At 45.5% G+C, this 27668-nt stretch overlaps 1 long non-coding RNA gene across 2 annotated transcripts in view; it reads right to left on the reverse strand.

Annotated features, from left to right (window-relative positions):
* LOC309808551 overlaps nucleotides 1–26942 on the reverse strand; it is an 85735-nt gene extending 58793 nt beyond the window's left edge. Inside the window, exons 1-3 of one of the 2 annotated variants that reach the window (XR_014294750.1) lie at nucleotides 26878–26942; nucleotides 17705–18010; nucleotides 5907–6025 (exon numbers count right to left, since the gene is read on the reverse strand). This is a non-coding gene — a long non-coding RNA (uncharacterized lncRNA). Of the gene's footprint in view, nucleotides 1–5906; nucleotides 6026–17704; nucleotides 18056–26877 lie in introns of those variants that run through there. The other variant, XR_014294751.1, reaches the window with a different exon arrangement.
* Nucleotides 26943–27668: the final 726 nt, after the last annotated feature.

Here is a 27668-nt window from a genome sequence, read left to right on the forward strand (position 1 = left end):
GTGTCTCCTGCAGCCAGCTCCTAACCAAAATTAAGAGGTTGGCCAGGGACTTCCCTGGTGGCGCAGTGGTTAAGAATCCGTGGCAGGGGACATGGGTTCGATCCTTGGTCCGGGAAGATCCCACATGCCATGCAGCAACTAAGCCCACGCACCACAACTACTGAGCCTGCACTCTAGAGCCCGCAAGCCACAACTACTGAAGCTCGTGCACTGCAACTACTGAGCCCACACGCCACGACTACTGAAGCCTGCGCGCTGTAGGGCACACGTGCCGCAATTACTGAGCCCATGTGCTGCAACTACTGAAGTCCACATGCCTAGAGCCCATGCTCGGCAACAAGACAAACCACCGCAATAAGAAGCCCACACACCGCAATGAAGAGTAGCCCCCACTTGCTGCAACTAGAGAAAGCCTGCGTGCAGCAACGAAGACCCGATGCAGCAAAAAAAAAAGAGGACGGCCAGACTCCCTGGGGAGAAGGAGTCAAGTGCATTCAAAAAGGCAGGGGGGGGGCCTCCCTGGTGGCGCAGTGGTTGAGAGTCCGCCTGCCGGTGCGGGGGATACGGGTTCGTGCCCCGGTCTGGGAGGATCCCATATGCCGCGGAGCGGCTGGGCCCGTGAGCCATGGCCGCTGGGCCTGCACGTCCGGAGCCTGTGCTCCGCAACGGGGGAGGCCACGACAGTGAGAGGCCCGCATACCGCAAAAAGAAAAAAAAAAAAAAAAAAGGCAGGGGGGGCTCTGACTCTGGGCTCCCTGTAATTGTAAGAGGGTCCCATGAACTGTGCCTCATGGTATTCATGTGCATGTGTAGTACCCTCTTCTTGAACCTGGACTGGTCCTGGTACTCAAATGTAACTAGAGAACACAGCAGAAGTGAAGCTGCATGACTTCTGAAGCTAGGTCAGGAAAAGCTTTCAAGCTTTTGTCTGGAACACTCTCTGAAAGCCGTGGGCCTCGTGACTGCCATCCTAGGGAAGCCACTTTTAGGCACTCTGGCTGACAATACCAGCAAAGCTCAGCCTTTCAGCCATTCCCAGTAAGGCACCACACGTCCTCCAGACCAGCCCATCCACGAGCTGAATCCCCCCGCCCAGGTGACTTCAGTCGGTATTGTATGGAGCAGACAAATCAATCAGCTAATCTTGGACCAAATTCCTGACCCATGAAATTATGGGGCATAATTAAATGGTTGTTGTTTAAGCCACTAAGTTCTAGGGTAATTAATACACTATAGTACATAAGCAGCACATCACCTTTGGAGGACGCTTGAGAATAAACTCATAATTCCAGAAATAGGTAACGATAAAGAATCAAGTATCTTGCCTTCCCTTTATGAACTGTACTTCAGAGTAACCAAATAGTTGATGAGATCAAGCTCTTCTTTATAAATAATTATAGCTAATAAATGATGAGGGAATATCAGAATTAGAATATCACCATTTGAAATCCCCGATGAAATAATAACGATGATCAATGACTGCAAAAATCATTAGGCAAAACCCCAGCAAGGAACAGTATAACAGATTAGGCTGAAAACACCTCAACCCAACGATCAATATCTTCTTACTAAGCCATGAAGAGAGAAAACCAGACCTTAGGTGCCTCCTGATATGAGGCAACAAGAAGTATATGGCGCCAACTCTGAAGTTTTCTTGTCCCCAAATCAAATCTGAGCCTGATAACACTTCTAGATTTCATCCCAAGGGCCAGAGGAACGTGTTACATGATCCCTTGGGGGTGTAATCCACAAAGTCAAAAACATGGAAAGCTCTACGGGACAAACAACCAAGTTTCTTCAAAATATAATTTTTTTTAAATAGAGGAAGAAGGGGACCCTATTGATTAAAAGAAATTTAGGAGATACATCAACCAAATCCAAATGTGTAGACTATCTCTGGATTCTGATATATATATATACACACATATATATACATTTGAACATTTAATACATTTGAAATATATATATATTACTGTATATATGATAACTGACCGGATATTAGATGATATTAAGAAATCATTTTTAATTTTTAGGTGTGATAGGTTACTACAGATAATTTTTTTAAAAGCCTTTATCTTTTAGAGATAAAAGATACATCTATTCCAATGCATATGGGATTTTTCTTCAAAAGAATCCAGTGGTAAGGGGGTAGGAGTGAATAGGGTATAAATGAAGCAAGACTGGCCATATATTGATATTTTAAAGTTAGGTGATGGGGATATGGAGGTTTAATATACTAATATCTTTAGTTTTATATATAATTTAAATTTTCATTAAAAAAAACTTTAAAACAAATAGCTCTAGCCAAAAAAAAGTGTTTCCAGTGATGCATCTCTGAGTGGTCTGAGAGCAAGAGAGACAAGTCTTTACCTCCTCCCTCTTGCCAAATCCCCCTGCACTTACAGGACTAGAAACCTAAAGAGGCATCTGAAGTCACATTTTAAGGAAGCATAATGGAAGAGAGTTTGGAGAGGGAATGAAATCATTAAGGAGGATTATACTGTCACCACTCGACACAATGGGGATTGCTGCTTTTAACTGCTTTAAACAAGTCTTACTTCATACCAGAGCTTCGACTCAAGAAGGCGTCACCATGGGAAGTGGATCCTGCCCAGGAGATCAAATCTTTCTTCCTGGCTGAGTCTTTGAGTGCATGCTCCTGCCCTCCACAGCAAGAGAATAGAGGAGCTTCTTAGAATGCACTTGAAATTCTCTTTTCCTCTTCATGGTGTCCTTGCAGCCAGGGGTCTTGGAAAGCTCCGGAATGAAGGTGCCTCAGATAAAGTGGCCTTCCTGCCTCTGAGGGGCTGGGGGACCAGGTCAAGTTTCTGCCTTTCTGGGGGTCTCTACTTCTTGCACATTCAATGAGATGTAGTACAGCATAGAGTCAGCCAGCCTCTGGACACAGTTGGTTCTGCAAGTCATCAGCTGTGCAACATTCACCTCATTGTATCCCTGAAAGTAAGATACGTCACCAGTAGCTCTACTGGAGCCATCCACAAAAATCCAGCCAAAGTTCTAACTCTTACTGCATCTGCTCAAACTGGCACCATCTGATCAGGAAATACAGCCTACATATGTGCCACCAGTGTTTCCATCAGTCCATGAAGGATACAGCCTTCATCAAGTTGGACTAAGTGAGCTTCCCTGAATGGATTATATAAGACATCTACCTGACAAAACAAAGAAAAAAAGTACAAAGCAAAAAAGTCTTAATCTTAACAAACAAAAAAAAAGTAGGGAAGATAACTCCCAGCTCACATTGTTGTTGAAAGGATAAAATCAGGTAATATATGTGAAGTGCCCAGCATGGATCCTAGCACTGAGTCAGCTCTCAATAAAAGGATATCACTATTATTTATTTCTCCATAAAATGTGGATCGAAAGACCCTTAAGCTTCCTCCTAATTCCAGTGTTTGAGGATTCATTCATTTATGCAACAAGCATTTATTGCCAAGCCCTACACCAGGTGCTGGTGCTATAAGATGGAGACACCTGACATGGGAGTTGGAGGCTAAAGTCAGCATATTAGGCAAAAATTCTGCATACTCAAAATTATTCTTGAAAACTCTTCCACCATCAGCTGACCTCCCAAGCATTTGCTCCCCCATTCAGAGGCGCTGTCAGAGGTGCTGCTGGTGGGAGGCGCAGCATGGAGTGATGGTGGCTGAGGGATCTTTCAGGACATGGCATCTTGTCTCCTCCCAGGCCCCAGAACATGAAAGCCTTAAACTTTCCTCCATTCAGAGCAAAGCTGTGTTCCCTCCTTTGCTTTTGAGCCTTCAGCCCCAGTGCTGGATGAGAAAATGGTGGGCAGCCTCAGGGGTCACCTTCCATCAAGCTCAGGGTCGCCATGAGATGGTCATCGCCCAGTTGACCAGGAGCATGCTATTCCACTGAAATGTATCAAGCACTTTCCATGAGCAAGGTGCGCTGAGCATTGGCAGGAGTGGAGTAAGCCAAAGGTGGCTCCCCCAGGGCTGTACAGATGCAGACCCCAGCCACAGTAAAGCAGGGTCAATAGGGCCACAGGAAGACCCAGAGATGGGCTATAGGGACCTAGGGGATAGAAAGAGTAACGTCACCCTCCTGGGTGGTGATACTGAACCTGACCCTTGGAGAACAAAGACCTGGGGGCAAAACACTGGGGAGAGGGTGCCCTGGGATGAGGAGACAGCAAGAGGCAAAGCTGGAAGCAGGGTTGATGGGCTGTGTCTGAGTAACAGCATGTAGACCATATGTTTGGTTGAAGAGGAAGGTGAGGCTGGAGAGTCAACGGGGCCAGGTGGCAAAGGCCGTAAGGTCAGGCCAAGAGGACTGGGCTTGGTTGTGTAGGCAGTAAAGAGCCAAAGGCCTGGAGCTGGGCTTAGCAAGAGGACCCGCCTGGGGTGAAACTCTCCTCCCAGTACCTGCCCACACCCTCTCATAGGACAGTGCACAGCACCCTCCCAGGTTCGGAAAGCCCCAACTACAAACCCTTCTGCCCCAAGATCAAGCCTTTCCATAGTGGCTTCAGCAGCAACTTTAGGTTTTACACAACTGCCTTTCATTATGGAGAAACCACACCAAGATGGGGTGGGAGTGGTGGAGGAGATGAAGGCTAAACCTAAGAATAAGGGCTACTGCCAAAGTGGCAGACTAGATAACCTGAAAGCTCCCTGCTACAAAACACCTAGAAATGCTGGGTAATATCTGTTTTAGTCATTTGAAATATACCAGAAACATCACGAGAAAGTAAGGGTATTTCCAAGATCAAAACAAAGGGAGAGGGACTTCCCTGGTGGTGCAGTGGTTGGGAGTCTGCCTGCCAGTGTAGAGGACACGGGTTCGAACCCTGGTCTGGGAAGATCCCACATGCCATGGAGCAACTAAGCCCGTGCACCACTAATACTGAGCCTGCGCTCTAGAGCCCGTGCTCTGCAACAAGTAGGGAAGGCACCACAATGAGAAGCCCGCACTCTGCAATGAAGAGTAGCCCCTGCTCTCAGCAACTAGAGAAAGCCTGCACACAGCAACGAAGACCCAATGCAGCCAAAAATAAAAATTAATTAATTAATTTTAAAAAAAAACAAAGGGAGAGCTGAAAACTAGAGCAGGAAGAGGGCTGCAGTCTTACAGAGGAGCTGTCAGGGTAGCAGTGGAACTAGGGGCTTGCCTTCCAAGCATGTGGGAAGATTGGTAAGAATTGCGCTAGAAGGGCCCTTGGGAGTCTCACTCTGTGTGTGCTTCTAAGTCCCTGGCTGCCCTCTGCTTACAATGCTTGGAAAAGCCAGCAATGTCCTCTCTAGAGAGACAACTGGTATGGTGGAAAGAACCCGTGACGTGGCTCTGCCTCTGTCCTCCGACGTTCCTTCTTCCCTTCTCTAAGCCTCGATTGTATCATCTTTTAAATGGGAATGATGCCGCCACAACTGGCCTCACAGGGTTACTGGGAAAATGCACTCATTCATTCAACAAACCTGTACTGAACAGGGAGTGTGACAAGTGCTGGGATATGGAGCAAACAGGATACAATCCCTGCCTTCAAGCAATTCACATTTAACAACTGAACAAAGAGGGCAGAAAACAATATGGAAGCAAATGTGTAGAGACAGGCAAGGTGGAGAGGACAGAGCTCTACCCAGGCTTGGCCAGGAAGGTTGGCAGGCTCTGGGGGAGGTGTTGTCCGAGCTGAATCATGAAGGGTGAGCAGGAGTTGCTCACAAGAAGGTACAAAGGGCATTCCAGGCATGAAGAGAGCCCAGGGTCTGAAGCAGTGTGGCATGAATAGGGAACTACACATGGCACAGTGTTGCTGAGCGATAAAGTACAGCGGGGGGCGGGGGGTGAGAGAAAAGGGCTAATAGAGACACAGCTCACATGGCTGGAAGACAAGGCCTTGAATAGGCACAAATAATAACACTTACGTGAATTCCAGAGAAACTTCTTCCTCCTTGAAATAATTCAATCCTCTTCTCACACCCATGACACCTGGGGCAATCGTCAGAGCAAGAGGCAGGCTACTCCTCTGAGTTAGCCTGGGTTCCTAGAAAGCAGAGCATGAGTCAGGGGCTTACGAGCTAGTCTTTTATTAGGGATCAGGAGTGAGGGACAAGGGGAGTGAAGCAGGAAGGAGGGAGGGCCAATACAAGCATGTGCTATGGAGAAGGCTACCGCTAGATGCACCCCATTATTCAATTTCATGGAAATGTCCCCATGCAATCTGCGTCTCAGGTAGAGTGACCAACTGTCCTGGTTGTCACAGGTCTGAGGGATTTCCCAGGACATGGGACTTTCAGTGCCAAAACTGCAACAGTTCCAGGCAAACCAGGATGAGTTGGTCACCCTACTCTCAGGACTGCCTTCAGTGGTTGAATTTTCTCCTATGGAGTGTTAATTTCCCCCATATTTCTGGGTTGTGCACGTATGGGCATCAAATTGACAGGAAGGTCAATGGGGAAACCTCAGGGAGGGAGGAGAGAGACATGTAACATGGGCCTGAGTGAGATACTACCAGAATGAGCCTATATGAAATAAGCATCCACACAAAGTTGGTGACTGTAGCAGCCACTGGAATAAGAGATAGTGAGGCCAAGAGGATCTGAAGTGGGGCATCCTTCACCCCTAATTCAGAGACATTAGTCCTGGGCAATCTCCTATCTTCAATGTGTGAGCTCTCAGCATGTGACAATCAGCTTGGTGCCTTGGTGTCCTCTCCCATGTCCATCGTGAATAGAACAGATAAGTACTTTTAAATTACAAAAATCCTTTTTTTTTTTTTTTTGGCCATGCCACACAGCTTGTGGGATCTTAGTTCCCCAACCAGGGCCCCCCTGCAGTGCAAGCGCAGAATCCTAACCACTGGACCTCCAGGGAATTCTCCAAAAATCCTATATATCAACTAAGAATAAAGAGGAAATGTACAAGACTGTAAGGGATTATAGGTCTTCACTAGGTGGACATCTTTAATAGATATGAAAACACAGATGACAAAAAGTCACAAGAGTATCTAATCCAGGAAGCAATGGGGATGAAACATTAACCAGAGTTGCTTTCAATCCAGATCCCTCGCCAATTCAGCACAGAGTTCAGAATTGCTCTCCTAATTCAGTTTGAAGCCACTGAGTGTTCTTCCCATAGTACTCCAGTGCCTCCTCAGCATAGAGACAGTAGCTAAAACCACAGGAGTGGATGAGATTGCCCAAAGAAAGTCTGTAGAGTGACAAGACCTGTAAGACAAGAATGGATCCTGAAGAACATAACATTTAAGGGAAGGACAGAAGAAGAGGGGCTCACAAAGGAGACAAGTAAGAGCAGAAACAGGAATATTCATTGTTGTGTGTACCAAAGTAGCAGTACCAAAAGGAAAGACTCCTCAACTGTCCAGTGCAGCAAAGAGGTTGAGTCAAATAAGGACTGAAAAGTTTCTAATGGGTTTGGCCAAGGGGTTCTTGGTATCCTTAGGGAAATCTAGGGTGGGGGCAGGAGGCAGAGTACAGTGGGTCAAGGAGTGGATAGGCAGTGATGAAGTAGAAATGGTGATTTTAGACCACTCTTTGAAGAAATTTGGTGAGATTGGTCAACAAGTTGAAAGGCAAATACAGGAAAGAATACAGGAAAGAAAGGAGATAATTGTTGCAACAAGGCCCTAAAGACAGCTGGAGGGAACAGATGAGGTCCAGAGCATAGGTGGACATATTGGCCTTGAAAAGAATGAAGGACACTCTGAGAATGAGACAGATGATGGATTTGAGGGTAGGTAGGTGGGAAGACAGGGATGGTCACACTTGATAGTCTTAATTTCTCCATGAAGTAGGGCACACACGGAGGGCGTGGGAAACTAAAAATGGGCTGTGAATAAAGGTTGAAGAAAATGGAAGAATGGGTAAAAAGATTAACAAGTGGCACTAAGAGCCTGGCTGAGACTGAAGATCTTGAACTTGTTGCTATGTGTGTTCATAAATTAATTCATTCATTCACTCATTTTGGAGCACATCAATGACTGTTGGTTCCCACTGGAGCCAGTACTCAATGACTTAGTTTTGGTCATAGAGATACACGTCAGAGTCTCACAAAGCTCAGGGCTCCAAGCTGTGATCAAGGATCATGACTCCATCACGGCAACACCTACTGAGTGATCTCATCTTCCATCACAGTTTCTACTACTAGGTGGATGCTGATGACCTTCAAATCTCTGACCCCAGTCCAAACCTTTCCCTAGGCTTTAGACCAACATATACCCAACAGATATCTCAATCTCAACATATCCAAATCCATACCATCTTCACCCCCAAACCTGCTCCAACAGGAGAGTGGATCTCCACAGTCTGTGCACATGAGGATGTCAGGTTACCTTTTCAATGTCTACTTCCTTGCTTGGTTCTAAAAATACCATCTCCAAATGCTTCCCTTTGATGTCAGGAGTCATGACTTTCTGGGGCTATGCCTGGCCCTGCCCACTTGAAGGCTCAAAAGAAACGTTTATAATGTTACTTCTAGGCTCCCCCACCAGCCTGCACAGTCACACCTTGACTTGCTACAGGGCACTCCAACTGACCAACACCCAGCACTGAAGATTCCTCCTGATACAGCCCAGCCACCAGCTCAGGGATCCTACCAAAGAACTAATGTCAATACTTGAGATCAGGGAACAGAACAAACAGATCTAAACTCATATCATCACTTTATCTTCGCCAACAGGGTCCAACCTCCCAAAGCTAAGCTTCAGATACTCTACTACTGTAAAGCAAATTAGACCACAGACCAACTGGAACAACAGATGGATTTCATCCTCTCTGCCAGCTCAGGTGGATTAATGATGGCCACCTGAAGTTACAAAGGACTGTAGAACCTCCAGCAGGTTCATCAGGAAAAAGCTGATGATGGACTGGTCATGTCTGCCACCGGGACAGGCATGAGATGGGGAAGTAACACCAGTTATAGGAGAACTTCACATGTGAAAAGGCCTCATTAGACTACAAGCCTCATACTAGATCACAATAAAGGTCTTCCAAATCTTAACACTGGTTATGGAGCACATAATTGTTTTACATTAGCATGTTTATTCATTTATTCTTTTGTTCATTTAGAGATATTTATTGAATGTCTATTTTGTACCAGATATTGACCTAAGCACTAGGAATACAGCTGTGAATAAGACAAACAAGATTCCTGCTCTCACAGGGCTCTCATCCTAGCAGGATGTGTAACAAATAAGAAACTGTTAGGCAGATGTAAGAGCTATGCAGATAATTAAAGCAGGATGATGTGATTCAGATTATCTGGATGACTCCTTTTGACTGGGCATCAGGGAAAGCTGTAGAACGATATAGAGTAAGAGAGTTCTAGGCAGAGGGAACAGCTAGTGCAAAAGCCCTAAGTCAGGAAATTATTTGTGTTCAAAGGATGGAAAGAAGGCCATGTAACTAATGAGGAAGAGCCTGGTTCAAAAAGACACTGGAGAAGTAAACAGGAGCTAAGATCACATGGAGTTTTGTAGGCCAGGATAAGGAGTTTAGACTTTATTCTTGGTGTTTTGAAAAACCATTTAAGGATTTTAAGCAGGAGAGTTGGCATAATCTGATTTATATTTTTAAAGAAACACTCTGGCTGCTGAGTGGAAAATAGAGAGCAGGGGTACAGGACAGAGGCAGGGACACCAGTTAAGAGGCCACTGCAGCAATGCATGTGATAGTTGATGTTGGTTGGGATGAAGGTGGTAATAGTGATGATGAGGAAAAGTTTCAAATTCTTGATTAGTTCTAGAGGGACATGCAACAGGACTTGTGTATAAGGGGTCAGAAAATCAAGAAATCAAAAATATATCTAAGGGACTTCCCTGGTGGTCCAGTGGTTAAGAATCTGCCTTCCAATGCAAGGGACACGGGTTTGATCCCTGGTCAGGGAACTAAGATGCCACATGCCTCGGGGCAACTAAGACCGTGCACCACAACTACTGAGCTCGCGTGCTCTGGAGCCCGCACACTGCAACTAGGGAGTCTGCACACCGCAACAAAAGATCCCGCATGCCGCAACTAAGACCTGACACAGCCTAATTAATTAATTAATTTATATATATATATATATATATATATATATATATATATATAAGGTTTCAGGCCTGATAACCTGTATGAACAAATATTATTTACTGGAATAGGAAATGCTGAGGAAAGAACAGGCTTGAAGTTGGGAGGAACCAAAAGTTGGATTTGGGACAAGTCTGACACACCTATTAGACATCCAAGTGAAGGGACTCAATATAAGGCTGGATGTTTCTAAGTCAAGTTCCAAGAGGCAGACAGAGCTGGAGATAGAGTCTGGGGAGACATGGCTATACAGAGAGTATTCAAAGTTTTGGACCAGAGGAGATCACCAACGGAGAAGAAGTAGCTAGAGAAGAGGGCTATGGTCAAAACTTTGAGCACTCTGACATGTGGAAGTCAAGCAGTTAAATGAGGCCATCAGCTAGACAGACCACAAAGGAGCAGCCAAAAGCATGTCATATTCCAGTAATCAAGTGAAGAAAGCAGTTCAAGGAGGGAGTGGTCTACTGAGTGAAGTGCTGCTGAGAGATCAAGTAAGGACAGAGAAGTGACCACTGGAGGTTATTGGTGACCTCATCAAAAACAGTCTCAGTGGACTGGAGAGAAAAGAAGCCCAATCACAGAGGGCTGAGCAGAAATAGGAGGTTAGGAAGAAGAGACAGGAGACAAGTCCGTGAGAAAGGCTGCTTTGAAGGACAGCAGGGAGACAGGCCATCAGCTGAAGGAAGACATGGGGTAAAGGAAAGGCTCTGCAGATGGTGGAGATGATGGAATAGGTATGCATTTTGTTGGGAATGACCTGAGTTAAGAGAAAGAAACTGAGGATGCAGCAGAGATGGGAGAACTATAGCAGACATGGGAGAATTGGAAAAACAAGAGACCAGAGGATTCAGCTCCCAAGTAAAAGGAGTATCTTTTGGTAAAAGTAGGGACACTTCATCCATAGCAATACGAAGGCAGGCAGGAAAGAGAAACACAAATTCAGACAGATTAAGAGGTGTGGTGGGAAGATAAGGGTGTTCCTTTGTAACTGCTTCCTATTTTATCAATGAAATAGGAGATGAGGTCATCAGATGAAGACAGGGGGAATGGATGGCCCCTCCTGAGAGGCCCTCCCAATGAGTGGGGGAAGGAAGGAGGTAAAGATGTGAAATAACTGTCTTTGGGAATAGGAAGTAAACACCCAGAGAAGAGTGGTAGGATTGCTGAACAGGATTGGATGCTAATTGGGGATTTGTTGTCATGAATTTAAAGTGAGACCAGTTGGTCTGGGTATATGTTTTCTCCTATGCTTGAGTTCAGGTATGTGGTAGGAAGATATGTAGGCTTTAAGCAGAGGGCAAATATGAAGGAAGAAGAGTGGAATAAGGGAATTAGGAGTGTTTGAAAAGACTAGTTATGACAATGAACCACAGAAATAAGTGCTGGTTAAGGAAGAAAGTGAGCACAGGAGGGAAATGACAGATGATAAAAAAGTGGGAGGAGCAGTGTATTAGAAGTCTTGATGAGACAGTGTAGAAATATTACCCTCTGGGAGCTGGAATGAGAGGAGGTGGTGGTCAGAGAGTGGGATGCCTAGGTTTTGGGTGATGATATGGTCATGGGTGTGACAAAGGAATGGGTGGCTGGGGTGGGATAGATCAAGGGAGGAGATGATCAAAGAAAGGCATGGAACTGAGAGGCCAACATGTTAGATGTCTCATCCATATGGATGCTGAAGTCACCAGGAACTGTGTCAGGAAAAAGGACAGACAGGAAGACAGTGTGTCAGTGCTAAAGACACTAGTGAATGAGGGTAAAGAATGGGTTCATGTGAACTTCAAGGGAGTGGAGTTTTGAAGGAAAAGAGAGAACTGGATTTAGAATTAACAACAGAAAGCAAGGAGACTCTACCTAATCCACTACACTTACCTCACCTATCCCACCTACTTCACCTCCAGGCCCTCAGGTACCCAGTGGTTAAGAGGAAAAACGTCCTCCACTTGAAAGGGTTGCAGAAAAAAGAGTGTCATCGGCAGACACCCAGCTTTCATTTGGTACAGAAACGGAAGTGAACACTCAGAAGAGGTTGAGGATATTGGGGAGAGCGTTCCCAAACCATGAGTTCCCAAACCCCCAGAGGAAGAGTTTGGGAGTGCCAGAAGTGGTGGGAAATTGAGTCAGATTAGAGACTGTTCAGAGAACCATGAGGATTAGGGTCCCATTGCCCTGAAGAGCTTGAGTTTCTGGAGATGACTGAGGTTAAACGGTGCTTGAGGCATCTTGGGGTTAATCTTGAGGGTCTCCTACGGAAAGGCAGATTTGATATAGAAAGAACATGGCTGGTGGGCAACAGTTCTCTTCTGTGCCAGCACGTGGGGCAGAAACCACAAAGTGAGCCCCTGGGGGATTGTTCTCTTAAGTGGATGGCGCTGGAGTTCTCTGTGAAGGCTTCTGGGGAGGGGCCATCTGCCCTGAAGCTGGATCCTTAGGGCCAACTTTTCTCTCTGGTGGTGCAGTGCTATGGAGATCTGGAGCACAAGGTCCACAGTCTGTCACTTTGCTCCTGGGTAGTGCAGCACTGTGGTGGACAGTTTCATCTAGAGGTAGGGTTACCAGATAAAATCCAGGACTCACAGTTAAATTTGAATTTCAGATAAATGATGAATACTTTTTTAGTGTAAATATATCCCAGATATCGCACGGGACATACTTAATACTAAAAAATTATACTCTATCCCTGACGACTGCCACATTATGTCAGTGCTTGTATTAGGCAGGGTTCTCCAGAGATCTACAGGGTGAGTCAGCAAGCTGGAGATGAAGGAGAGCCAAATGGTTTAGTTCCAGTCCAAGTCCCAAGGCCTAAGAACCAAGAGTGTTGATGGTATAGTTCTAGTTCAAAGACTGACAGGCTAGAGATCCAGAAAAAAAGCCAATGTTCCAGTTCAAAGACAGTCAGACAGGAAGAATTCTCTCTTGCTCAGGAAAGGGTCAGCCTTTTCACTCTAGGCAAGCGTTTAAGTGACTGGATGAGGTCCACCCACGTTAGGAATGGCGATCTCCTCTACTCAATCAATTTAAGTGTTAATCTCAATAAAAAACATCCTCATAGAAACACCAGAATAATGTTTAACCAAATATCTGGGCACCCCCTGGCCCAGTCAGGTTGACACATAAAATTAACCATCACAGTGCCCATGTTCGCACTTTTATGATGGAATTGGAATCAGGCAGTAATATTTTAATTATAATAGTTAATGAGAAAAGCGAGGCAGACCAAATCTCAAGGTGTTAACTGAAGATTAACTATCACAGGCCTGTAAGAAGCAAGCTAACAGAGGTTCAAATGGAGAAAGGTTGTGGGAGAACTAAGTCATCTCACACGCACAGTAGTATAAGCATGATAGATTCAAAAGAACCTTCCTCTTAAAAGGTCAGCCCCAGAGTAGCGTTGCTAATAACTGTTTAGTGTTGGCAAGAAAAAAAAAAAATCCAACACATTAAATGCCATTAGTCTGGATTTGATGGGTTTTGTACTATTATATTTGATTTGTAAATTTGTTTTGGTTTTATTATTTATAGGGAGGTTATACCTAGTTTTATATCTGTACATATTAAAATTACATTAAACTAAAATACATTTAAGTCAATACTGGGGAATCCATGAAATTTTTGTCCTTTTAAATGGGTCCATTAGACCATTATCCTTAATTTAAGAAATATTTATATATAATTTAAATGTATTTCAGGCCCTTTTTTAGGGGATTTATGTTCTGGAGCATTTCATTTGTAAAATTCATTAAACTAGATATTACTAGAGGATTTTTTTTAATAACAAATTTTAAAAGTGTGTACTATATGCTACACTGGATTTGGAAAATGTACATCGTATCTCCTCTCTGACATACACAAAGCATTTTAGTAAATAAAAGGCTCTGAGAAATCCAACAGAAAAAGATATCAAATGTTGTTTCACTCAGCGTTTCCCAAGCTTATCTGTGCAAAGAATACCTCTACCACAGCAACTATTAATATCCTGAGGAACATCTTTCTTTGAAAAACACTCATCTATAATACTATCTAGAATAAGAATATTTATTCAACACTTTTGGGCCAAGGACCTCTCTAGCAGTCTAGCAGAGTCTATGGACATCTTAGAATGATGTATTTAAGTGCATAAAATATAAAGGATTATAACGGAAACTAATTATACTGAAATACAATTTTCAAAATAATTTTAAAACAAATGGGAGTACCTGAAGGAGAGAGAAAGAGGAAGGGACAGAAAAATAAATATTTAAAGAAATAAGGGCCAGGGCTTCCCTGGTGGCGCAGTAGTTGAGAGTCCACCTGCCGATGCAGGGGACACGGATTCGTGCCCGGTCCGGGAGGGTCCCACATGCCGCGGAGCGGCTGGGTCCCTGAGCCATGGCCGCTGAGCCTGCGCATCTGGAGCTTGTGCTCCGCAACGGGAGAGGCCACAACAGTGAGAGGCCCGCGTACCTCAAAAAAAAAAAAAAAAAAAAAGAAAGAAATAATGGCCAAGGACCACATACTGTATGATTCCATTTATATGAAATGTCTAAAATAAGCAAATCCATAAGCAAATAAATAGATTAGTAGTCGGGGGGGGAGGTTGGAAGGTGACAGCTAGAAGGAACAGAGTTTCTCTTTGAGACAATGAAAATGCTCTAAAACTGACTGTGGTGATGAATGTGCATCATCCACATAGATAATAATATACATTAATTGTATGCTTTAAATAGCTTAATTATATGTTATACAAACTATATCTCAATAAATCTGTTTAAAAAATAATGGCCAGGGCTTCCCTGGTGGCGCAGTGGTTGAGAGTCCGCCTGCCGATGCAGGGGACACGGGTTCGTGCCCCGATCCCGGAAGATCCCACATGCCGCGGAGCGGCTGGGCCCGCGAGCCATGGCCGCGGAGCCTGTGTGTCCGGAGCCTGTGCTCCGCAACGGGAGAGGCCACAGCAGTGAGAGGCCCGCGTACAGCAAAAAAAAAAAAAAAAAAAAAAAAAAAATAATGGCCAAAAATTTTCCAATTATATTGAAAACTCTAAATATACAGATCCATGAGGCCAAGTGAATTCCAAACAGAAGAAAGATGAAGAAAACTACACCAAGGCATATCATAATCAACTTGCTCAAGACAAATGACATAGAGAAAATCTTGAAAGTACTCTAAGAAAGAGACACATTATATACAGTGGAAGACAAAGATGATGGCAGATTTGTTGTTGAAAGCAATGCAAGCTAGAAAAGAGTACAGCAAAATCTTTAACATCTGAAAGAAAACACTAGCAACCCAGAATTCTACATGCAGTGAAATTATCTTTCAAAAACAAAGGACACAAAATGAGATGCCACTTCACACCCATTAGGATGGCTATTATCCAAAAAAAATGGAAAATAAATGTTTGCAAGGAAATTAGAACCCTGATGCCTCACTGGTGGGAATGTAAAATGATACAGCCACTGTGGAAAACTGTTTGGTGGTTCCTCAAAAAATTTAACATAAAATTACCATGTGATCTAGGAGTTCTGCTCCCACATATATAGCTAAAACAACTGAAAATAGATGCTCAAACAAACACCTGTACACAGTACCTAGGGTCAACAAAAATTTATTATACACTTAAAATTTTGTTAAAAAGGTAAATCTCATGTTAAGTGTTCTTACCACAATAAAATTTAAAAATTTTTAAATGTTCATAGCAGCACTATTCATAATACCCAAAAAGTAGAAAAAAACCCAAATGTCCATGAACTGACGAAAGGGTAAATAAAATGTGGTATACACATGCAATGGAATATTATCCAGACACAAAAGGGAATGAAGTACTGATACATGCTACAAACATGAACCACAAAAACAAGCTAAGTGGAAGAAGCTAGTCATAAAGGACTACATGTTGCATTATTCCATTTATTTCATATTCCATTATGAAATATCCAGAATAGGCAAATCTATAAAGACAATAAACAGATGAGTAGTTGCCTGGGACTGGGGGAGTGGGGAATAGGGAGTGACTTCTTAATGAATATGGAGTTTCCTTTGGGGGTGATGAAAATATTCTGCAACCACAGTGGCGATGGTTCACAGTATTGTGAATATACTAAATGCCACTGGACTGCACACTTTAAAATGCTTAAAATAATGAATTTTATGTTTTTCTGTATTTTATCACAATTTTAAAAACCACAATGAGATACACTGCACACCTATTAAAATGATTAAGGTTAAAAAGACCAAAGGACTAATCTTTCTTAGAAAGTTCAGCATACACCAACTACCATATGATCCAGCCATTCCTTTCCTAGGTATCCCAAGAGAAATGGAAGCACATGTCCACACAAAGACTTGTACACAAATCTTCATAACAATTTTACTCTAATAGCCCAAAACTGGAAATAACCAAAGTCCATCAATAGAGGATGGATAAACAAATTGTGGTCTATCCTTACAATGGAATAGTATTCAGCAGTATAAAAAGAATGAGTTATTGACATATTCAGCAATCTGGAAGAATCTCAAAAGAATTATACTAAGGTATAAGAAGACAGGCAAAAATGAGCACGTATTGAATGATACCCTTTATATAAAATTCTAGGAAATGCAAATTAAGCTATAGTGACGAAAGCAGATCTGTGGTTGCCTTGTGACTAGGGATAGGACAGAGGGGTTTCAAAAGGACACAAGAAACCTTTTGCAGGTAGGGGACATATTCACTATCATGATTGGAGTAATTGTTTCACAGGTACATACACATGTCAATACTTATCAAATTATACACTTTAAATATGTGGAGTTTATAATATTTCAATTATATCTCAATGATGCTCTTAAAAACATTTTCTAAAGTATATGTGATAAGGAATGTTTAAGGAAGAAAATCTAAATCATGCTTTTATTTTCTACTAGATTGTGCAGTTATAAATTTGTCTTTAAAAAATTTAAATCTTGGGGCTTCCCTGGTGGCGCAGTGGTTGAGACTACGCCTGCCGATGCAGGGGACACGGGTTCGTGCCCCGGTCCAGGAAGATCCCACATGCCGCGGAGCGGCTGGGCCCGTGAGCCATGGCCGCTGAGCCTGCGCATCCAGAGCCTGTGCTCCGCAACGGGAGACGCCACAACAGTGAGAGGCCCGTATACCGCAAAAAAAAAAAAAAAATTTAAATCTTGTTCCAGGGACTTCCCTGGTGGCGCATTGGTTAAGAATCGCCTGCCAGTGCAGGGTACACGGGTTTGATCTCTGGTCCGGGAAGATCCCACATGCCGTGGAGCAACTAGGGCCGTGCGCAACAACTACTGAGACTGCACTCTGGAACCCGCGAGCCACAACTGCTGGGCCCAGGCACCACAACTACTGGGGCCCACACGCCCTAGAGCCCATGCTCCACAACAAGAGAAGCCACCGCAATGAGAAGCTCACACACCGTAACGAAAAGTGGCCCCCTCTTGTCGCAGCTGGAGAAAGCCCGTGCGCAGCGATGAAGACCGAACACAGCCAAAACTAAAAGTAAATAAAATTTAAAAATTGACTAAGCACTCAACGTGTTATACTGATTGCTCTATCGATGACTGTATTGGACAGAATAGGCTAGAATAAACTACGGTAACAAACAGCCCAAATCTGAGCAGCTTAATACCACCGAGGTTTATTTCTCACTCACCCTGCAAATCCGTAACAATTGATGGGGGTCATGGTCATGGTAGTCTCCCTGAGACCCAGGCCAATAAAGCTCCAACATCCTGGAATGTGGCCTCCTTAGTCAATGCAGCCGGAGAAGAGAGAACTAAAGAGTCAAGCACCTGCGACTCAAAGCTCCAGTCCAGGGGGCTTCCCTGGTGGCGCAGTGGTTGAGAGTCCGCCTGCCGATGCAGGGGACACGGGTTCGTGTCCCGGTCTGGGAGGATCCCACATGCCGCGGAGCGGCTGGGCCCGTGAGCCATGGCCGCTGAGCCTGCGCGTCCGGAGCCTGTGCTCCGCAACAGGAGAGGCCACAACAGTGAGAGGCCCGCGTACCGCACACACACAAAAAAAAAGTCCACAGGTGACAAACACCCCTTGTAATCATATTTATTGGCCAAAAATAGTCATGTGACCATGCTTTACTTCAAGGGGACTGGAGATTGCATGATGTAGGGAAGAAGTGGATATTGGTGAACATTAATAATTTACCACAATTACCCATGCATAAAATTATTTCCACACCAACAAATGACAAAAGGATTGAAACAGAACGTACTCAAAGAATATGGGACTCCCCTGGTGGCACAGTGGTTGAGAGTCCGCCTGCCGATGCAGGGGACACAGGTTTGTGCCCCGGTCCGGGAAGATCCCACATGCCACGGAGCAGCTGGGCCCGTGAGCCATGGCTGCTGAGCCTGTGTGTCCGGAGCCCATGCTCCGCAACGGGAGAGGCTACAGCAGTGAGAGGCCCACGTACCTCAAAAAAATAACGAAAAAAAGAATGTGAACTGTCCGGGAGCCAGAGGTTCTACCCAGAAAAGGTGGGAAAACTGCAACTCCATCCACACTTAGAAGTCCTCTATTCTCTCAATATGTTCCCTGAATGGAGAGCCACAATTCCAGATAACCCAGGGACAGCTGGGTGGCAACTCTACTTGACTTTTAAAAGTCTCTAAGTGGCCTACATATCAACTTTTTTACACTTGCTATGCATACCATCAAATACCTCCACCACTCACTCATTCAGTATCTGCCCATTAGGCCCAGGTGTTGAAGAAATCCATCAGGTGGGGCCTACACTCAAGAGGTCTAAACAAGGTGCTATGGGAACACAGAAGAGGGAGCAATGACTTTTTAAAAGATGTTTTAAACACTGACCTAGCCCCTTTTTTTTCCTGCTTTTGTGATACAAATCTGGGTCCCCACCTTGCCAATACTGCTCCACAACCATACACAAATCCCTTCACCTTTCCGAGGCTCAGTTTCCTCACCTGTAAAAAGGGAATAGTAAGGCTTACCTCCCAGGATTGTTGTGAGAACAAGAATGAGATCATGTCTATGGAATTGCTTTGTAAACTATAAAGTTTTGTGTCAGTCCAACTTATCACCACCATCACCATCATCACACTGTCTTGCACTGTCTGGAAGGGGAGCCCCAGGATTGGGGAAGGCCCAGAGGACACAGCGGCTCCCAGCCTGACCGTGGAGTCAGGGCCTCTCTCTAATTAACTCTTCCTGGCAAAAGTTCCTTGCTGGACATGTTTGCCTACCATCCAATCTCCAGGTGAGGCTTCCAGGGGCCGCCCACTGGCCCTAACACACCGGAGAGGAATGATGATTCACCAGCCCTCTAACAGCCTCGCTTACAGGCCTCTTGGTCCAGCCCCTGACAGAGGCTGTAGAGGGCTGGCAAGAATGCAGCGGGGCCAACAGGTTTTTAAGAAAAGAAAGAGAGAAAGATGGAAAGAGGGAGGGGAAGAAAAAAGAGAGGTAAAGGAAAAGAAAGAAGGGCACAAAAAAGCAAAGGGAAGAAATAAAGAAAAAGAAAGTAGAATGTGATTACCACGGGCTGGGGGGAGGGGGAAATGGGGCGTTGTTTTTCAATGGGTGGGTATATAGTTTCAGTTTTGCAAGATGAAATAGTTGTGGAGACTGGTTGCACCACAACGTGAATGTACTTAACACTACTGACTGTACACTTAAACATGGTTAAGTTGGTAAATTTTATATTATGTGCTTTTTACCATAGTTAGAAATTAAAAATTATTTTCAAAAGTGAAGAAATGAAAAAGGGAGGAAGGAGAGGCAGGGAGAAAGAAAGGAAGGAGGAGAGGAAAGAAAGGGGAGAGGGAGGAAGGAAGGAGAAGGGAGTAGGGAAGGAGTTAGGGAGGAAGAGATAGAGGAAGGAAGAGAAGGAAAGAGAAAGGATGGAGGGAGGAGGGACAAGGGGAAAAGGAAGGAAGAAGGAAAGAGGAAGGGAGGAGGAAGTAATGGGAGGAAGAGGGAGGAATCACAGGGACGAAGAGGAAAAGAAGAGAGGGAGAAGGAAAAAAACGAAGAAATGGAGATGAAAATAAGGAAAAGAATGCTTTTCAGGAGACTACCTGGCAGCGCACGCACAGCCACGCCCGGCTTTCTCCCGGAGGTCCGCGGCGGGGGATGGCCCGCCGGGCAGAAGCCGCGGGTTCGGGGCCGCTGAGCGTGACGACATCGCCAGCGCCGCCTCCCCGCCTTCCGCTCCCCACGGCCTGGCGTTGTGCAGTCGCGCGTAGAGCTGGTGGCTGGTCCCACCGGTGGGTACCGCTCTTCTTGGGTGGCTGGGAGTCCCTTGGCCTTTGGCCTTCTGCCGGCCATCCCCTGCGGCGGCGGCGGGAGGGCGATAATTGCCCAGAGACGCAGCACTTATCCAGGCCGGTTGTGCAAGGTGCGCGGGAGGGAGGGCTCCGGGCGGCTGCTCTCACGCCTCAGCGGCCAGGCATGCGCGCGGGGGCGAGGGGCGGGCGGGGGTCTCAGGGGGCGCCTCCGGGTGTTCCCGCTGGAGACACCGCGCCGCTCCTCGGGAAAGGGCCGCCGCGATCGTTGCTGGGAATGGGGAAGACCTGGGTTCCCAACCCGGTCCTGCCACCTGCCATGGTGTGTGATCTCGGATGTCACTTCGCTTCCGGTCCCCAGGCTCCTCTGTGCACAAGGAGTAAAATCACTACTTCTCCTTGTGGTTTTGAGGCTCAGAAATAGTGCAGGTGAGGCCTGGAGCAGTGCCAAGCACACACTGGGTACACGATGAGTGGTGGCCATTAATTATTTCTCTTATCACCCACTCCAGGAGCTCACGCTAAAATTCTATATGCTACCCTCTCCCACCTGGCCCACACACAGCCTATCAAGACCTGGGTTCAAGTTTAGTCTGCCACTGACTTGCTGAATGACCTTGGAAAATTTGCCTACCCTCTCTGGTCTTCAGTTTCCTCTTTCGAAATGGCGTGATGAAGGTCTCCACTTATACAATCCGTTGGGAGGATTAAATGAGGTGGCCCTTGAAAAGGTGTGAGGGTCATACCTATATCAGATGCTGCCAGCCACTGTCCTTGAAAAATTCTTTTCCCTTGGCTTCCATGACAACAGGCACTCCAGGTTTTCTTCCCACTTCTCTGGCTACTCCTTACCAGTCTCGTTGCAGACTCCTCCTCCCTTACTCATCCCTTAGGAGTTTGTGTGCCTTGGGGTTCTCTCTTAGGCATCCCTCTGTTCCTTGGTGAGGGATGACTTGATGACTGAATCCTCTCCAAGACTTCAGGTCCCAGCAGCTACATGCAGTCCAGACCTCTCTTCTATGGATCCACATATTTACAGGACACCTCCACTCGGATGGGTGCCACAGGAACCTCACATTCAATATGTTACAAGCTGAACACATCATCTTCCTAACCCAAAATCAGAGGGCGATGTCTAGGCTCTCCATTCTTCCCAGGTCAGGGAGAAACCTGAGAGCCATCCTTAAGGCTTCCCTCTCTCTCATCCTCCTACTGTCCAAGCAATCACTATGTCCTGTACTTCCCACCTCTTTGATGTCCCTTCAGTCTATTTTCCATTCCCACTGTCACTACCCCAGTCTTGGCCACTGCTACATTGCTCACTTGGAGGACTGCAACAGCCTCCTAACTTGTCAATCCATCTCCAGTCTTGCCCCCAATCAGTCCTGTACACTGAAGCCAAAGTGCCCTTACTAAATACAAATCTTCTCATGTCATGCCACATGTTACTTGCCTGCTTTCCAGACTTTAATCACATGGAATTTATTTCTGTTCTCAGAGTGCCATGCCCCCGGGCCTTCTCACATGCTGTTCCCTCTGTCGAGAACACTTATCAATACATTCCCTCTTTGGCTAAGTCCTACTTGTTCTATGGATCTCCCCCTGGACAATTCTTTTGCATAGCTTCCCCAGACCCCCAATCCCTAACTACCTTAGGGACCCCTCCTATTTGCTTTTAAAGTAGGAATACATGAACTCTTACCTCATGGTGAATTCGTTTTGATACAAACTTTCTAGAAAGCAAAAGGAAACATGTATCAAAAGCCTTTAAAATGTCCATATTGTTCAACCCAGCAATTCCTTTTTTGAGAAATTTAAGAAAACCTGAAAGATGTACCCAAATATTTAAAGACACATATTCATCGGAGTGAAAAATGAAAACAACCAAAAGGTCCAATAGGGGATTGGTTAAATAAATATTACCTCCATACAATGGAATACTTTTGAGCCATTAAAAATATAGGAGTATATGTAATATAGGGGAAAATCGTGCACAATATAATATTAGGTGGGGAAAAGCAGGTTGCAAAATGCTAGGTATGCACTGTAAGGATCTAACTTTTAAAATGAATTTTACACAGAAAAAAGCATCAGGAAATATATATATGCCAAAATGTTACTAATGATCATGTCATGGGATTATGGGAGATTTTAATTTAGTTCATTTTGCTTATCCGTGTTTTCTACCATAATCCTGTAGTTACTCTCTAATTATGTGATTTTTGGCCACGCCTCGAGGCTTGCAGGATCTTAGTTCCCCCACCAGGGATCAAACCCGAGCCCTCAGCAGTGAAAGCGTGGAGTCCTAACCACTGGACCACCAGGGAATTCTCATGATTTTTTTTTTTTTTTTTAAATAAAGTAAATGCTGGTTGACTGATTGGATATTTTTATCCAGAGGCCTGAGTCAACTTGGCTGGGATAGTTGGGCCTCTTGGAGCTCTTCACCAACTTGAGAGAGGAGGGACCTAAATGCCAGAACAAAATGCCTCTCACCTGTATCCAATTCATATACATAGCAATGCCAGCGGGAAGAAAAACCAGTTGCTCTTTCAGTAGAAATGGATACTAGAGGAATTTTCATTCATCGAGGAATTTGGCTTGGGAATTTCTAAACTAGTAGTATTCACTGAGATTTTGGAGCTCTTCAGATTCAGCCCCCTAAACTTGGAACTGAGGAACTGGAAACCCAAAGATGATTGGTGACTTGCCAAACCTGTTCCATCACACAGGAAGGTAGTGGCAGAGCTGGAATTTGAATATGTTTCCTCACTCCCTGGTCTCTGCTCGGTCCAACATATGTTCCCACCCCATCCCCAGCAACTGATCCCAAGTCTCCCTACATAGACACACACACACTCACCACACAAAGGCAACCTGCTAGATTTCCATCCAAAGTCCATACATCCAGAAAGCAGACCACCCTTGGATTCACTTAATTTTTTATGATCTCTCATACTAATCTTTGAGAAGTTGACCCACCTGAATCCCCCACCAAGCTCTGTTCTAAAGCATCTCTAGGGACTTCCCTGGTGGGGCAGTGGTTAAGAATCCGTCTGCCAATGCTGGGGACATAGGTTCGAGCCCTGGTCCGGGAAGATCCCACATGCCACAGAGCAACTAAGCCCGTGTGCCACAACTGCTGAGCCTGCGCTCTACAGCCCCTGAGCCACAACTACTGAGCCCGTGTGCCACAACTACTGAAGCCTGCGCGCCTAGAGCCCATGCTCTGCAACAAGAGAGACCACTGCAATGAGAGGCCCACACACCGCGACAAAGAGTAGCCCCCCCTTGCTGCAACTAGAAAGGGCCCATGCGCAGCAACGAAGATCCAACACAGCCAAAAATAAATAAATAAATAAATTTTTTAAAAATTAAAAAAAATAAAGCATCTCCAACTCTGTAACAATTACATTCCAAACTCCACAGTTTTCTGTAGAAAGCTTCCTCTGTGTTAAGCACTTTCCATAAGATATTCGCTTTTTGTTTTTTTGTATTTTTATTATTCTTCCAACAGTGCTACAATGTAGCTATTACTGTCCTTTGCCCTGTGAGGAAACTAAAGTTCAAGGAGGTTAAATAACTTTCTCAAGGTCACAGCCATAAGTGCCACAGTCAGCTTTCAAACTCCTACTCTCAGCAGACCCCACTGTTTACCAGTGTGGACCTGTTTCCCTGGTCCACACGGCCATGCCAGAGCAGATGTCCCTTTCTGCAGTCTGCTGAGAGGCATTTTTGAGACTCACAGGAAATCAGAGCTAAAGAGACCTTGGAGGGCCTCATTTCACAACTTGTTCTGTTCTTCAAACAGACCATGTTGTACGAGTGGTTTATACCATGAACTGTGGACAGAGCAACTGAACATAAACCCTGCCTCTGCCACTTACTGTGTGACTTTGGGCGAGTTACTTAACCTCTCTGTGCCTCAGATTTCTCATCTGCAGAGATAATAATACTGTTTAACTAATAGACTTGTTACAAGGATTAAATGAGTTACAACACAAAAGCACATAAAACGGTGCTTGGCACGTGGTTAGCTCTCCATAAATGGAGAAATTTCACTATCATCAGTAGTATACTGTTATTACTACCACTAAGAGTTTACGATGCACCAGGTATGATACACAAGACAGTGACTGCGAAAACAAAGATGACATAGCCACTGTCCTCTCCTCAGGGAACTCGTGGTATGGAAAGAAACTGCAGAAACCATATATAATTACAATGTAATAATGTGGTAAATGCAGTAACATAGATTAGTGTGGACACTGAGAGTGGATGTGACTTGTCCAAGGGAGCAGCAAAATTAGGACTTGAGCCCAGCTATCCTGAGCCTCTTTCTAGCCCACCTCATCGACTGGCAATTTGCCCACAGCACATAAAGGTGTGACCCAAAGGTCTTTCCACATGGCACCAAAAAGAGACTCCTACGGCCGTGACTGTCTCAGCTGAAGATGTTACTAATGCGTAGAGATAGTCAATAAACATTTGCTGAATAAGTCAGTGAGTCAAAGGCATTAGTGAGAAGAGAGCCAACCTCCCCCTTGGCTCTCACCTCCTCAACCTGCAGGGGTGAGGCAGTGGCACAGGGCAAAGCAGCAGTGAGCCCTGGGAGACAGCTGGTCACCCTCTCTTCACCCTCAAAAAGGTGGTTAATTGGGGTACCACTATCTACTGGCTTCTCCTTCACCACAGCTGTTTCTGAAAATTTTAGTGCACTCAATTTAATCACTTCCACAATTCTTTGTTATTTGTATGTGCCCAGCTCTGTAGAGAGGAAGGTGAATCCACCCCAGTCGCTGCCCTCAGGGAGCTTGAATTCCAATAGAAGAAATTAATCATGACAAACTGCTATCCTGAAAGATAGAAAATCCAGCAACTCCCCTAGAACAATGAAAAGAACATGGGCTTTGAAGCCACAATTTTTTCCTTCCTCCCTTCCTTCCTTCTTTCCTTCCCGCCTTCCATTCTTCCCTCCTTCCCTCCTTCATTTTGGCTGCGCCAGGTCTTAGTTGAGGCACATGGGATCTTCCTTGCAGCATGCGGGATCTTTAGTTGCAGCATGTGGACTCTTAGTTGCAGCATGTGAACTCAGTTGCGGCATGCATGTGGGATCTAGTTCCCCGAACAGGGATCGAACCCGAGCCCCCCTGCATTGGCAGCGTGGAGTCTTGCCCACTGGACCACCAGGGAAGTCCCAAAACATGGGCTTTGGAATCAGACAGGCCAGGGCTTGAATCTAGTTCCTCCACTTGCTGGCAGTGTGACCTCAGTAAACTAACTCAGGCTCTCGGGATGATTTCCTCATTGTTTTTTAATGGGAATCATTAGTCCTACATCATAGGGTGGATATGAGGATTACAACTTCCTTTCACCATTCCTGACCGTGTCATCTTCCTTCTTATTGTTATCTGTGAGTCTTGACCCAATTTGCATATTGGGAGGCAATCCAACCCACATTCCCTGAAGGCATGGCCAGACTCTGGGGAGGCAGAGGCCAGTTGGGCTAGCTTCCTGCCCTCCAGGAGCTCCCAGCTTCATGGGGCAACTGACACAAATTCAGAGAACCACAGTCCACAGCCTAAAGTGCCATGGGAGACAGATAGAGCAAAGGCATTGAGGTGGCTCCAAGGAGAGCTCTGGTGTCAGGGTTGGGTCTCGAGCCATGAGTAAGATTTCGAGAGGCAGATGTGGGTAGGGAATGCATACTAGGTTGCCTCACCTCTCTAAGCCTCAGTTTCCTCTTTTGTAAAATACAAATAATACCACTTACCTTTTGCCTGCTACTTTGAGGATTAAGTGGGATAAAGCCAGGGAAGCACCTACCACAGTGTCTGGTTCATACTAGGCACTGGATAAATGGAGGCAATTACTTTACTATTATGTTGGATAATAAAGCCCCAGTGGGTGGCCCCCTTCCATAATGGAATTATCTTCTTCCCTGTGACTCACCTCCAAGGGCTGGCCCAGAGGTTGGGATGTCCCAGGCTCCTGGGCAGGTTGGAACTACCAAGCTCCCTAGAGTAAGGCCTTTATTCAGAAGAGATCAGTGCTCAGGAGAGCTCACCTCATCTCACGCCCCCATTGTGCAGACACAGACGCTTGATCCCCAAGAGAAAGAACATGATTTCTTTCCCCCAGCGTCAGAGCTTGACCTCAAGCCCAGATTTCCACCATCTCAGAAGAGAAAGACCATGCCTCTGAGTCAGCCCAGGTCCTCCCAGCCTTGTCCTAAAGAGCCTGCTATGCAGGAGCCCAGAGAGACCTGTTAGGAAGAAGCAGGAGCATGAGGTGCTGGAGACCTGGGTTTAAATCCACCCAGTTGCTGTCTGATTCAGGGTCACAGCCCTTTCCCCTTCTAGGCCTCCATGTTCTGAGACTGGCTGGGGTGGGCTGAAATTCCCACCCGTGGCTGACTATCAAAAAAACACCAGGGGGCTTCCCTGGTGGCACAGCGGTTGAGAGTCCGCCTGCCGATGCAGGGTACGCAGGTTCATGCCCCGGTCCAGGAAGATCCCACATGCCGCGGAGCGGCTAGGTCCATGAGCCATGGCCGCTGAGCCTGCGCGTCCGGAGCCTGTGCTCCGCAACGGGAGAGGCCACAACAGTGAGAGGCCCGCGTACCGCAAAAAAAACCCCAAAAAACCACCAGGATAGCACAGACCAATCACTGCAGACACTGGCAGGGTCCTGGTGGTCCTCTCCTGGGCTATGCATGAATCTTTTGCTTTTGGGGGAGGAATAAATTGTACAGCATGTGCAGCACGTGTTTCCCAAAGTGAAAATGGGTCAAGCACACATCTCCCTGCCCTTCCCCCTCCTCTTCTCAAGTACCTAGCACTGTGTCCTATACATGCTGGCTCCACCCCAATGTGTCCAACGTGTGTCCTGCAAGTTCCTTTTCCTGAGGAAGGTCCACATTCCAGAAGAAGAGACAGGGACCTCATGATTTATTTTAAACTTAATTGAAGTATAATTTATACACCATTAAATTCACTATTTTAAGTGTACAATTCAATGATTTGTAACATAAATTTACAGAGCTGCACAACCTCCACCACAGTCCAGTTTGAGAACATTTCCATCACCCCCCTAATTTCCCTCATGCCCATCACTCCCCATTCCCATCCCCAGCCCCAGGCAACCACTAATCTGCCTTCTGTTTCGATGGATTTGCTTTTCCTGGACCTTTCATGTAAATGGAATCAGATGATATGTGGTCTTTTGTGTCTGGCTTCTTTCACTTAGCATAATGTTTTTTGAAATTCATCTGTGTTGTGGCATGTGTCAGTACTTCATTCCTTATCTCATTCATTTCATATCCCTGGTACCCTACCAGTGCCCGGCACATAG

The sequence above is a fragment of the Mesoplodon mirus genome, assembly GCF_964341445.2.
Source record: "Mesoplodon mirus genome assembly, chromosome: 1".
In the NCBI taxonomy this organism is placed as follows: Eukaryota; Metazoa; Chordata; class Mammalia; order Artiodactyla; family Ziphiidae; genus Mesoplodon; species Mesoplodon mirus.